The sequence below is a fragment of the Protopterus annectens genome, chromosome 3.part0, assembly GCF_019279795.1.
Source record: "Protopterus annectens isolate FY-2018-M chromosome 3.part0, PAN1.0, whole genome shotgun sequence".
Lineage (NCBI taxonomy): Eukaryota > Metazoa > Chordata > Ceratodontiformes > Protopteridae > Protopterus > Protopterus annectens.
Window position 1 is genome coordinate 1,320,666,061 of NC_056731.1, and position 13,400 is coordinate 1,320,679,460.

General features: G+C 49.3%; 1 protein-coding gene across 1 annotated transcript in view; it reads right to left on the reverse strand.

Moving 5' to 3' along the window:
• Nucleotides 1-13,400, reverse strand: part of LOC122797061 (echinoderm microtubule-associated protein-like 6) — a 3,800,753-nt gene that overhangs the window by 4,201 nt on the left and 3,783,152 nt on the right. The gene's annotated exons all lie outside the window — the stretch shown is intronic.

Below are 13,400 nucleotides of genomic sequence, written 5' to 3' on the forward strand. Positions count from 1 at the left end.
AGGTAAAAGTAGCTATACAGTCAACATCTCATCTGTTGGAACTAGCAGCAGTGTCCAGGTCCATACCACAATACTATGTGGGCACCTACATAGCTGCATGGACTCAGCAATACCTGACAGGAGAACATCATCTCTCTCAACGTAGGGTAAATGCCCATGCTGGACAGCAGCAATACACAAATACCACAATAAGTGGAAATAATTGCTGGACAGGGCCAAGAAGGAATGGGTGCCTCACTGGAAGCAATCATCTTGATCTGCACAAGCAAATAAGGCCACAGATGATTTACCCTAAGGCTATCTTTGAGTGCAAATTGGACACATCTACTAAGGCCAATCACTAAGCCTTCCCCACATGTGTCTGCAATTCCAGATGCAACACACAAACCTGCTCTGTAGTGGTGGTCAATAATACCACATACACATATGGCATAGATATAGGCAGCCAGCTGCAGACAGGTAAAGTGCAAACATCACCCCCCCTGTCCCCCCATTGGTACACATGTGCATGCACAGCACCTGCCCCCCTCCCCTCATAATCAGGAAGTAGGTCCATAATGCCCTCTCAAAGGCAACACACAGAAGTTTCCATAGGCCTGATACCATCCCTGGCTGCATCCTACATGAACACAGGCACGGGCTCTCAGATCCATTCCGCACTGTAGTCAACCACAGTCTGAGCACTGGTGTTATCCCATCTGCACAGAGGACAGCCACTGTCATCCCTATACACAAAGGAGGAGCAATCCAGCGACCCAGGCAATCATATGCACATCAGCCTAACTAGCCCGCTCGGCAAGGGCATGGAAGGCAATATCAAGGACATTATGAGCAGGGACATCAACAACACTGAAATGCCTGAGCCCGCACAGCATGGTATTGTCAAAGGGAGATCAGGCCTGTTAAACCTGGCCGACGTCTCTGAAGTGGTCAACAAACACAAGGACGAGGGAAAGATGGAGAACAATGCCTACCTTCACCTAGCCCAATTCTCTCACAATAATCTCCAGGCGGCCAGGATACATACACCTACACAGCTAGGCACCAACCTGCATGTTACCAGATGGGTAGCTAACTGGCCCAATGATAGTACCCACACGGTCAAAGTAGTGGAAACCACCTCTAGTAGTAGATTCTTCCAAAGCAGTGTACCCCAATAATTGGTCTGCGGACCTCTACTGTTCGAGATATACGTATCTGAGGTACAGGACAAAAGTAGTGGTCTGTGGCTGACCAGGTGTACAGATGCTTGCAAGCTGGCCACTGTCTTACATTCCCCTACTGATGTGAGGATCCCCCAAGAGGCACTCACCCAATTAATGACTGGTGCAAGAAGCATTACTGCAAACTGAATGCCAGGAGAGACATCATTCTCCCTGCTGTGGCAGATGTCATAAACACTAAGTATGACAGTAATAATGTACTGAGCATGCAATCAGTTGTGAGGTGACTTGTGCACCGAGGTTGGTAGCAACCTGACAGTTTCCCACCGTGTGGGCACCATTGTATGGAAGGCTGTCTACATGGCCTACCTCACAAGTATGGGTATGTCATCCAGGAACCAGGAGGCCACAACATCCCTGTACTCCACCCTCATCAGACACATTACCAAGTACAATGGCTCCTTTGTCATGTACTTTGTCAAGCAAATTCAGCAGTTGCAGAGACCACGGAGGTTCCTGATCAGGCAATTTCAGGGTCTGCCACACCTATCCTATACAGGTAGGCTGAAAGCCCTGTCCCTGTACTCAGTCTCGTACAGACTGATCATAGGTGACCTGCATCTGGCATACAAGCCCATGTCCAAACCAGCCTTGATGGCGTTTCTGCATATCTGTAGGACATACTGCACTCGCGCATCACACATGCAAGGCCTTCACCTGGTCTGTGACATATATAGTACTTGGCGGGATGGTGTGGTGTGTCCCACACAATACGCTGTCTGTAAAATACACTCCCTCCCCATGTCTAGCAGTGTACATGTACAGCCCTCTGGAAGAGGAAGATGGACTGCATGGGAAATGGATGAGACACCACTGGGATCCTGCGTGTGTCCCAGATGGATGGGGAAAGAGGTGCTGGCTTGGAAGGGGCATAGGCAGAAGTCTGGGCCAGGCTTATGAGGACATCAGGGCCAATAGCCTGGTACCATCTTATGAGGCTATGCACCTAGTACTTTACATGTGTCCTGTATGTATAGCAGACTGTTCTGCAATGTTGTCTTAAATGAATCCCTGTGAGTCTGAACTGTGTATGTACTACAGTAAGAGTGTATAGTCCTGTCCCCTCATCAGTTATCATCACATATTGTTACACCTTGTTAGTGTGTGTGGTCTGTATAGCAGTAGGTCAGCTGTTACAGTACGTGCATATGCACTTTGTGACACTATATAGCTCACTCCAATAGCCTTGGTCCTGCCCACAATTACCATTCTACTACTAGGCCCATCGCACAATAGGATTTGTCACCCTTTGTTGTGGGCCGGACAGTAGCAGTGATAGAGCTGGATCGTGGCAGGCAGAACTACCGTACGGTCCGCCCTGATGGGCCCATAGGTGTCACAGCTGTGCCAGACTATACCAGGAGTGTGTGTGTGTGTGTGTGTGTGTGTGTGTATCTCATCTCAGCAAACATAATGCTGCAGGGTATTACTTTACATATGTTGTGTTCCCCTGGCAGGTGAACACAGGGGTTGGTGTCCCTCCCTCTCATGACCTCATGTCAGTGTCTTAGTGGACTCCCATGACGATGCTGGTCATAGTGAGTCAGAGGTGGGGTCATCAGTGCCTGAACCTATGCCATTGTTTTGCATCCCATTTTCACCCATGTTCCCGCACACAGTCAGTATGCCCACACACACTCAGTCCCCTGCAGGTATGGATAGTGGACAGGGTAAGGGTGGTGGCATGGAAAGACTAGTGTGTTGAGTACGGCAAGTGTGAATGTAGACACCAGCCATAGGCAGTGAGCAGGCGAGGTCATACACAGGCAGATGGGCAAAGGTTCTCAACAAAGGACCACTGCCCATCAAGCCCATGTCGCAAGTACCACAGCAGGTGTCACCAGACACATGTTTTGGGCCATCATGAAGGCACAGGCACGTACTGACCGCAACATCAGACAAATACTCAGGGTCTTGGATGCACATTTTCCTGGTGTCCGTGGCGACCTACATGACCTTGTTGAGGTCACACATGAAAATACTGTCATGGATAGACAGTGGAGTGAGACCATGGCACTCCTTGCCCATGCAATGTCTGTGCTGGAGCGTGTGGGGGAAATGGCTGGCAGCCACATGGATGTAGGTCAGTACCACAATCAGCTGAGGGTCTACAGGGCCATGCACCTTCACACTCCTGTTGTGGCAGTACCACCAGCACTACCAAAGGGGGGGTGATGTCCACAGCACACTGCAGCAGGCCATGGGCACGTGGTCCTGGCCAGTCCCATCAGGGACACAGATCCAGCAGACATCATTCACCATTGGGGAGTAGTACTGCATCTGGCCTTGGGCCTGGTGGTGGCAGTGAGACCCCTGGCAGGACCGGCTCACTTGTCCGTGGCCGGAGACAATGAACTGTGCTCCCTGGCATGTACAGTCCACAGCTGTCCAACATACCCCTGTGTAGGGCAGCCACATGGCATGACTGTGTACATACAAACACACACACATCAACATCACAACCAGGTCTCCTCCAGACACATACACACCATGTCTGCATGGTCTATTCATAGAACACCCCTCCAAACACACACACATGATGTCAACCATATGGCCCAGCCTAGGCCTCTGGCAAACCCACACACCACCATGTGCATATGATGACACCTGTGCCACATCCCTGTCATCCATACCACCGATGCAGGGACATGCTAATATGGTTCTGATGCACAGGGTGAATTAAGTACAGTTTAGCTATGTACTGCTGTGTAAGGTGCGATCAAATGGCATTTGTAATGGTATACTTCAGAGTGTGTGTACCTTTTCCGCCATGATGCATTATTGGTGTTAGTAATGCTGACTGACTGTAGTCTCACATGCTGTATTCTGTTTGTGTTCTAGGTGTCTGTGTGCCAGCAAGATGTGGCCCTGCAGACATTGCCACATCCTGCTGACACACATCAACCATGTCATAGCCGAGGTACAGCTGTATATGTACACATTTACTAGGTCTGTGTAACAGTTATTGCATGCGCCACAGAGCTTATAGGGCTGAGGGGTGTATACAGGTAAGTCTATGGTGGTTGACATCAGCAGCTCTTGTAAAGTGGACAATGGTAAGTGTAGTGGGTGGAACACACCACAGATTGGTAAACAACACACCCCCAGAGGATACTGTGTTAACCAAACACACAGTGAATACTGTTTCCACACACACACAGTCACACACACACACACGCACACACACACACACACACACACACACACACACACACACACACACACACACACACACGCACAAGATCACAGTTGCCAGTGTTGGGTTTGGAACCCTTACCCATCTAGTTAGTGGTAGTACAGTGTTATGTGGTTATCGCAGGTGGCACAGAAATAATAGTGTGATGAGTGTTCCAAGGTACCTGTAAAGTGAATAACATCATGTGCCCTTGTGAGGTATGGCAATAGGGGGGGTGTACTGGGTGGGAAAGGACTCATAATATTGTCACCTATGAGTCTACACACTCACAAACAATGCTATACACAACAATGCACACACACACACACACACACACACACACACACACACACACACACACACACACACACACACACACACACACACACACACACACACACATTTGCCAGTTCTGACATTAGCAGCCCTGTCTATCATGTTATTCATTCCATACTGTTACATAGCTGTTGCACGTGGCACAGGGCTTATAGGGCTGAAGAGTGTCTACAGATACTTCTAGCGTATATGTAAACAGTGGGCTTCATAAAGTGGACCTTGGGACATGTACTGGGAGTACCATGGCCTAAAATTGTAAACCATGGCTACGCAATGGATATAGTCCTTACTCAAACACACACAGGAAACTGTTCTCACACACACACACACACACACACACACACACACACACACACACACACACACACACACACACACACACACACACACACACACACACACACACACACACACACACACACACACACACACACACTTGTCAGGACAGAGATTAGAACCCCTACCTATCTAGTTATTGCTACTACAGTGTTATGCAGTTATCGCACATGCCATGAAGCCTACTGGGTGAAGAGTGTTTCAAGGTAATTCTAAAGTGAACAACATCACCGGTCCTTGTAAAGGATGACAATGGGATGTACTGGGTGAGAATGGACTCAAAATAGTTTAACCTACAGTTATACGCACTTACAAACACAAATACACTCATACACACATTTCCAGGACTGAGATTAGCAGCCCTGCCTATCTTGTTAGTCAGTCCATACTGTTACATAGTTCCTGCATGCAGCAAGGGGCTTACTGGGCTGAAGAGTGTCAACAGATACCTCTAAGGTTGATGAAGACTGAGGGTTTTGTAAAGTGTACCTTGGGACATGTACTGGGAGTACCATGGTCTAAAAATGTAAAACCCAACCCCCAATGGATATAGTTCTCACTCAAACACATACACAGGATACAGCTCTCGCACACAAACACATTTGTCAGGATGGAGGTTAGAACCCCTACCTATTTAGTTATTGCTACTACAGTGTTATGCATTTATTGCACGCACCATGGAGCCTAGAGGTTGAAGACTGTCCCACGGTTCTTCTAAGGTGAACAACATCACCAGCCCTTGTAAAGTATGGCAATGGACAGTGTACTGGGAAAGTGAGGCCTCAGAATACTGTATCTTACAAATAAACACACTTAGACTTACACACATACTCACATTTGCCAAGTCTCAGATTAGAACCCCTACCTATCTAGTTATTGGTACTATAATGTTATGCATGTACTGCACACACCATGAGGCTTGTAGGCTGAAGAGTGTCCCAAGGTACCTGTACAGTGAATAACATCACCAACCCTTGCAAAGTATGGCAATTGGAGGTGTACTGGGTGAGAAGGGCCTCAAACTACTTTCACCTACATATTTACACACTCACAAACACTTTTATACACACTAATGCACACACATGTATGCCAGTACTGAGATCCACTGGTTCATAGGTGTGTACCAGGTGAATGGCCATGGAGCCTTTACAAGCCTAACCCATAGGATTACCCTGACATTGTGCCACCTGATGTTAGTTTCCAGTGTGTCTATTGGGTATAGCCACTGGAGTGATCCCCGGGGTGAGATTTCTATTCCCCATCCACTCATTCAGATTTCTCTTGCAGAGGGCCAGAGAGGTGCTCTGCTTGACATGTATATGAAGTCTATTACATAGCATGACTAGTCTCTGGGTTATGAACCTGTCCCTCCAGCAAGTTCTTTTGATTGTGGAAATTGGGTTGAGGTCTCTGGGGAATGTGATGAGGATGGATTGGGTTTCTGAGATTGTTTCTAAGTAGCCAATATGAGACAGAGAATAGTTGGAGTTATTGGAGTCTGTCCATGTAGGACAAGTGTTTAAGGCCTAAGATCTTCTTTGTGAGGTACTTTTGCAGCCTCTCCAGTTGTTGCAGGTGTCTAGTGAGGTACATGCCAAATGGCCATTGTACTCAATGATTGGTCTAATGAGGGAAGAGTATTTATTTATTTATTTTATTTCCAGTTTGGTTACTGGGGAAGTCCACTGGGCCAACATGACCCGTTTTCAGTGGAGGCCCGGGGTGAAAAGCTCCAAGACAGCATTGTACAAAATCTGTTACAATAAGACACAGGAGTATACAAGATAAAATTGTAAAAAGAGTTAAAAAATAAGAATATTCACAAGCATAGTTAGCAGAATTCCTAGAGAGAGACGTTACGGGTTATACAGTTTCCTTTAAGCAATGGTACTGAAGTGTTGAGTGTGGAAGTCAGTTACATATATAAAGAGAGGAATTTTGGATATGCTTGATTAACATGCACGTTTTTGAAGTAGAAAACTATTCACAATATTTACATTATTTACAAAGTTGATTCATGTGAGCATAGTTGTAGTAATTGTTAGAAGGTTAGAGGGAGTAAAGTTAAGGAGTTATAGGGAGCTTGTGAAGGGTAATAGGTATAAGACTATGGGAGACTGTAGAGAGTTAAAGTATGGAAAGAAGGGACCCCTAGGGTATAGACTTAGAAAGGAGATTAAGTAGGGTGGAAGCAGGTGCATTTCCATTTAGTGGACAGATGTTTGAAAAGCTGGGTTTTGAAGTTGTCAAAGTTAGGAGTGGTTCTTAGTGAGGTGGGGAGGGAATTCCATTTTTTGCCTAGAGCATATGAGAGGAGAAGCTGGCCAGCAGGACGCTTAGGTTTGTGGATAGCAATTAGATTCTGATGCTCTGATCTGAGTGTTCTATTAGGAATATAAGGGGGAAGGATATTAGCTACAGCAGGGCATTTTGTAGGATGAAATACAAGTCTATGTGCTGTGGATAGTTGCAGGTACTCAAGGTGGTTTGAAAGTTCGAGCCAATGTAATGATTTAAGGGTGAGGCAGTGGTGGGTGGAATTTTTTGAATTTGTGGCAAATTTAGAGATTTTATTGTAACGGTTTTCTAGTCTGGAGGTTGTAGAGGCGGACAAATTGGTTAGGAGAGAAGCCCCATATAATAAGGAAGGGAGAAGATATGTAGTGGCTAGAGTATGTCTAGTGGAGTGAGAGAGAAAGCGATTGCTCCTATACAACATACCTAGCTTTTGGTGTTTTTTTTTAATATTTTGTTGTATATGTGTGTCGAACTTGAGGTGTTCGTCCACAGTTATGCCTAGGAGTTTTGCAGAAGGCACCACTTCTATGGGTGAGTTAGTTTGGCTAAGAACTTTGAAATCATTTTTGTTGAATGAAAAGGTCTTAGAGGGGGGTATAGTAGGATTTTAGATTTATTTGTATTGAGAGAGAAAGGCAGAGGCAGAAATGACGGATTAGTTCTCAAAGACACTCTATCTCTATGAAAAATCAAGTATGGACTCTTGATACATAAAGCTTGAAGTTCAGAAATATGTCTGGCAGAAGTAATAGCGACCAAAATTAGAAGTTATGTACTCACCATAACGTTCCATCTGAGTAGGTGTATTCATTTGTCTGCAACCTGTGGGTTATGGATCCGATATCGGATCCGAACCGGCATGGTTTACCAGCTATGGATCCAAGCTCTCAGCTCCTCCCCTCACCCATAATGCCCTGCTCTACCCTCATGACCTCAGATCGAGTTTGCCAACAGCAAGAACACCCTGAAAAGGGTAACACACCATATGCAGGAAACTGAAAGGCCAGGGGGATAGGAGGGCGGGATGGTTGCAGACAAATGAATACACCTACTCGGAACGTTATGGTGAGTACATAACTTCTAAATCTGAAGTAGGAGATTCATTTGTCTGCAACCTGTGGGACAGAGTCCCCAGCTACCTGAATCTTGGGCGGCCATCATGGAAGGATATTCCGGAGCACCGCGGAGCCAAAGGATGCTCTACCCCTAGATGCCAGATCCAACTTGTAGTGGGAAATAAAAGTATGAGATAAAGCCCACGTGGCTGCTGCACAAATATCATCTAGAGGAATCCTAGCCTTAAAGGCTGCCGAGGTAGAGACTGACCGGGTTGAATGGGCATGTACACCCTCCGGTGCGGGCCTTCCTGAAGCTTGATAAGCCAATAAGATACATTGTGAAATCCAGCGAGACAGAGAGACTTTAGAAATTGGCTTGCCCAAATTAAATTTAGCAAAGGAAATGAACAACTGGTCGGATTGCCTATGACCAGCCGTTCTGTTTAGATAAAATCTAAGTTGCCTGTGAACATCTAAGGAGTGAAGCTTATATTCACCTTTCTTTTCATATTTAGGAAAGAAAACAGGGAGGTTAATGGATTGATTAATGTTTGCTTCAGAAGCTACCTTAGGAAGAAAGGACGGATTGGTCCTGAGGTAAACACGGTCCGGATGAAAGACCAAGTAAGGAGGTTTAGCTGATAATGCTTGGAGCTCTGAAACTCTCTTGGCCGAAGTAATGGCTACTAAGAAGGCAGTCTTGAATGACAAGAATTTGAGATCTACCGTAACCGCTGGTTCGAAGTGGGGGGCGGTCAAGGCCTGGAGAACTAAGGAAAGGTCCCAGGGAGGAACCGCTTGTTTTACAGGGGGCCTGAGAAGGAAAGTACCTTTAAGGAAAATTTTACACAACTTGGCCGACATGAGTGGACTGGAGTCATGACCAATGTGATAATGTGAAATTGCCGCAAGTTGTACTTTGACTGTGGAACTGCTGGCACCATCGTTAAAGAGAGTGGTTAAGAAATCAAGCACTAAAGGGAGAGGAACTGTGAAGGGGTTCAGGCCTTGCTGCTCCGCCCACAAAGAAAACCGTTTCCATTTGCTACGGTAGACTTTCCTAGTGGACGGTTTATGAGCTGCCACCAGGATCGCCTTAACAGGGGACAAAATACCGGGAGTCCTGATCAAGAGTGGAACTGGAGCAGCCAAGCGGTCAGCTTCAGGTTGTCCAGGTTCGGAAGAGATAGGCAGGATGGATGAGATATCAGATCCGGAATGGGATCTAGAATCCAAGGGGGATTCACCGAGTGAGACCTTAGGAAGGGGAACCAGATCTGTCGAGGCCAAAACGGAGCAATGAGAATCATTCTGCAACCCACCCGAGAGGCTTTCTGAAGAACTTGGAGCATCAGAGGCAAGGGGGGATAAGCATACAGGAGACCGGGTGGCCAAGCATGCACCAGAGCGTCTCTTGGGGAACCTCCTGGAGGAGGTATCACAGCGAAAAAACTGTCGCACTTGGTGTTTGAGGGAGAGGCAAAAAGATCGCATGAAGGAGTTCCCCACCGTGCAAATATGCGTTCCGCTACTTGAGTATTGAGAGACCACTCGTAAGGGGTCAGAATGGTGCGACTGAGCTTGTCCGCCAGGATGTTGGACCGACCCGGAATGTGCGTTGCTATGAGAAAGCGGTTGGTGGAGATTGCCCATTCCCAAACTCTCATGGCTTCTCGACAAAGAGGGTAAGACCTCGTTCCTCTTTGCTTGTTGATATACCAGACAACCGACATGTTGTCCGATTGAATCGCAATTGTTCCCAAGGGAAGAAAGTCCTGAAGTGCTAGCAACGCTAAGAGCACTGCTCTCATCTCTAGAACATTGATATGCAGTAAGGTCTCTGAATCGTTCCACATGCCTTGGAAGGTCCGGCCCGCAAAATGCCCCCCTCCACCCGAGGCGGGAGGCATCCATAGTCACCGTGGCGAGAGGGGGAGAAGCACAAAATGGGCGGCCTCCGTGGAGATCTGGGGAGTGAAGCCACCACAGGAGGGACCGCTTGCAAGCCTTGCTGATCGCAATGGGATGATGCATAGGAAGAGCAAGGTATGACCACTGTACTAAGAGAGTCCACTGGAGGATGCGCATATTGAGCCTGGTGATTGGAAGAAGTGCTATAGCAGACGCCATGGACCCTAGAGCCCTCAGGACCAACTCTGCCGGAACAGAACTTGAGTGGAGAATGGCCCGCACCTGGAGCTGCAGATTTTGAACTCTGTCCGCAGTGAGGAAGGCTTTTAAACTCCTTGTGTCTAACCTGGCCCCTATAAAATCTAAGAGCTGTGTGGGTGCTAGGTTGGATTTCTTTGTGTTTATAGTGATGCCCAGACTGGGAGCAAGATGGAGAAAGGAGTCTCGCGCCAATAGTAGTAGATGCCTTGTTGGGGCGGTAAGGAGCCAGTCGTCCAGGTAGGGGAAGACCTGCACCCCTAGAAGCCTCAGGTGGGCCGCTACCACTGCTAATACTTTGGTGAACACCCTGGGGGCTGTGGTGAGCCCAAAGGGAAGGACCCGAACTGGTAGTGACTGGCTCCCAGCCGGAAGCGGAGAAACCTCCTGGAGCGCCTGTCCATTAGGATGTGGTAGTACGCATCTTTGAGGTCTATGGAACACATCCAGTGATTTTCTCCCAGAAGGGGGAGAATAGATTGCAGAGTGACCATTCGGAACTTCTCCTTGGGAACTGCCAGGTTCAAGAGAGAAAGGTCTAAAATTGGTCTTAGATCCCCCGTCTTTTTTGGCACTAAAAAGAACCTGGAGTAGAACCCTGATCCGATCTGGTCTGGGGGAATGGGCTGGATGGCTCTTTTCTTTAGCAGATGGCCAATTTCTGCCAAAGCGGCCTCCCGTTGACCAGGTGGAACGTCTGGGAGGGACTTCAATTTTGGTAAGTGACGAAATGGGATACGGTATCCTCTGGATATAATCTGGAGAACCCAGCGGTCTGATGTTATGGACTCCCATGCCGCTAGGTGCCCCGAAAAACGTCCCCCGACTGCCTCCAGAGTGGAGCAGCCGGGCAACCCCTCAGGGTTGCTGCGTGGGCCGTTCAGAGAAGGGTTCTCTGGACCTGAAGTTCCTGGGAGCCCCTCTGCCTCTAGGGCGGCGTCCTCCCTGTCCTCCTCTGCCACGGAAGGACTGGTTGTCCGGAGCAGGCTGGGATTGCTGCGACTTCCGGAACCACATCTTCTTCTGACCCTTTTGGTTCCTAGAATAGGGCCTCTGGGGTGCAGAGAAGCGGATTCTGACGGCAGACAGCGTCTTCCCGTCCTTCTCGCTCTGGGTCAAGGTGTCGCGAACGGTTTTGCCAAAGAGGGCAGAACCATCAAAGGGGGCGTTCGCAAATGACGCTTTGAAGGGCTCTGAGAAATCGCAATGACGGAGCCAGGCCTGACGTTTAGTGACTAGACCTGCCCCTGCGGCTCTAGCGGCGCCTTCCGTAGCATGGGAGAGTAGCCGCATAGAGGTATTGGTAACTGATCTAAGAGTGGCCATGCGGGTGGAGTGTAGCACTTTGTCCTCCTCCGACATGGACTCTGGGGGAGATGCAGCGTATTCTTTAATGAGATCGAGCTGCATCCTAATAACGTGTGCCAGGTAGTTCAGCGCCCTTACCGAGAAGGTCGCTGAACTAAACATCCGCTTCCCCAAGCGGTCCATCATCCGAGACTCCTTGCTCGGGGGATGGACTGAGGGACTCTCCTGAGCAAGTTCCCTCTTGGTGGCCGCCGTCAACATGGCATCTACCGGAGGCCCCTTACTCCAATGGGCACGGTCAGACGGTGGACTGAGGATCCGGTCGGGCCTCTTAGGGATTGGCTCCACGGTGTCCGGTTCCTTCCACGCCCTGGTGGTAATGAGGTCCACCAGGGGTCGGCAGGAGGGACACCCAAGAGGTAGACGGGCCCGCTTCAAATGCCTCCAAGAACACGGACTCGTCCGAGGAAGACTTGGGGCAGACCACCCCTTATGCGGAGCATTTCCATGATGTCTCCAAATGAGACATCCTTGGGGGGTGACCGTGGGGAGCCTTCCCCTTCCTCCAAATCGGTGTCTTCCGTGAGAGACTCGGGGGAGTCAATGTGCCTCCTTTTGCACATATGCTTGCGAGGAACATCCTCTGGGGGGCTGTCAGAGGACTCCTCGCAAGCAGCAACCTGTTCCAGGGGAGCAGCTTGGGGCACAGAAGTGGGCTGTCCCAAGGGCCGGATGGTGGAAGCCTGACCCAGTGCAGAGGAGCGGGACGGAGCCGAAACAAGTGCCGGGGGTCCGGAGACCCTCAACAGGGCCCTCTCCACTACATCAAAGGCCGAAGGGGAGCCGACCTCGATCAAAGGATCCGACAATCAGCTCCCCCTCGGATCCGAAGAGTGGATCGGAGCCGGCGCGGCCTCGGATCCGAAGGACAGTGCGCTCCGACACAGACGGCGCCGAAGGAGCACTGATCCCCGGATCCGAGCTCGGATCCAGGCTCCGAGGTCGGATCCGATGCACTCGAGGGCAGGGTCGGATCCGGTACCAAGTACTATCGGCGCCGACCCACCCCGGCTCGGCTGCTCGGCTCCAACTGCTCCGAACCCGGGTAGCGGGTCGGAGAAGGAGCAATTGGCTTGAAAAAGGGTCGAGCTCCCAGAGGGGGAGGCAAGAGCACTCCCATCTGCATCTGGGCCTGGATGAACCTTCTCATCATCCGGTCCAGATCAGCATCCGATAGGCTGTACGTTGATCTCGACGAGGCTACCGAGGTAGGCCTTGAGTGCCTCCTCGATAGCCTCGACGGAGATTGGGTCTCCTCCTCCTCAGGTCCCGGTGAAAAACACACTGGAGACCGGAGCTGAGGAGGAGGAGAGCCAGCAGACAGGGCGGGAGAAGCCCGCTTGGCTGGCGGGGCCGAAACAGAGGTCTCGGCCCGCCGCTTATGGTACTTCTCCCTCCAGTCCTTCTTCCTAGCATCCCTCTCCTCCGAACCAGAAA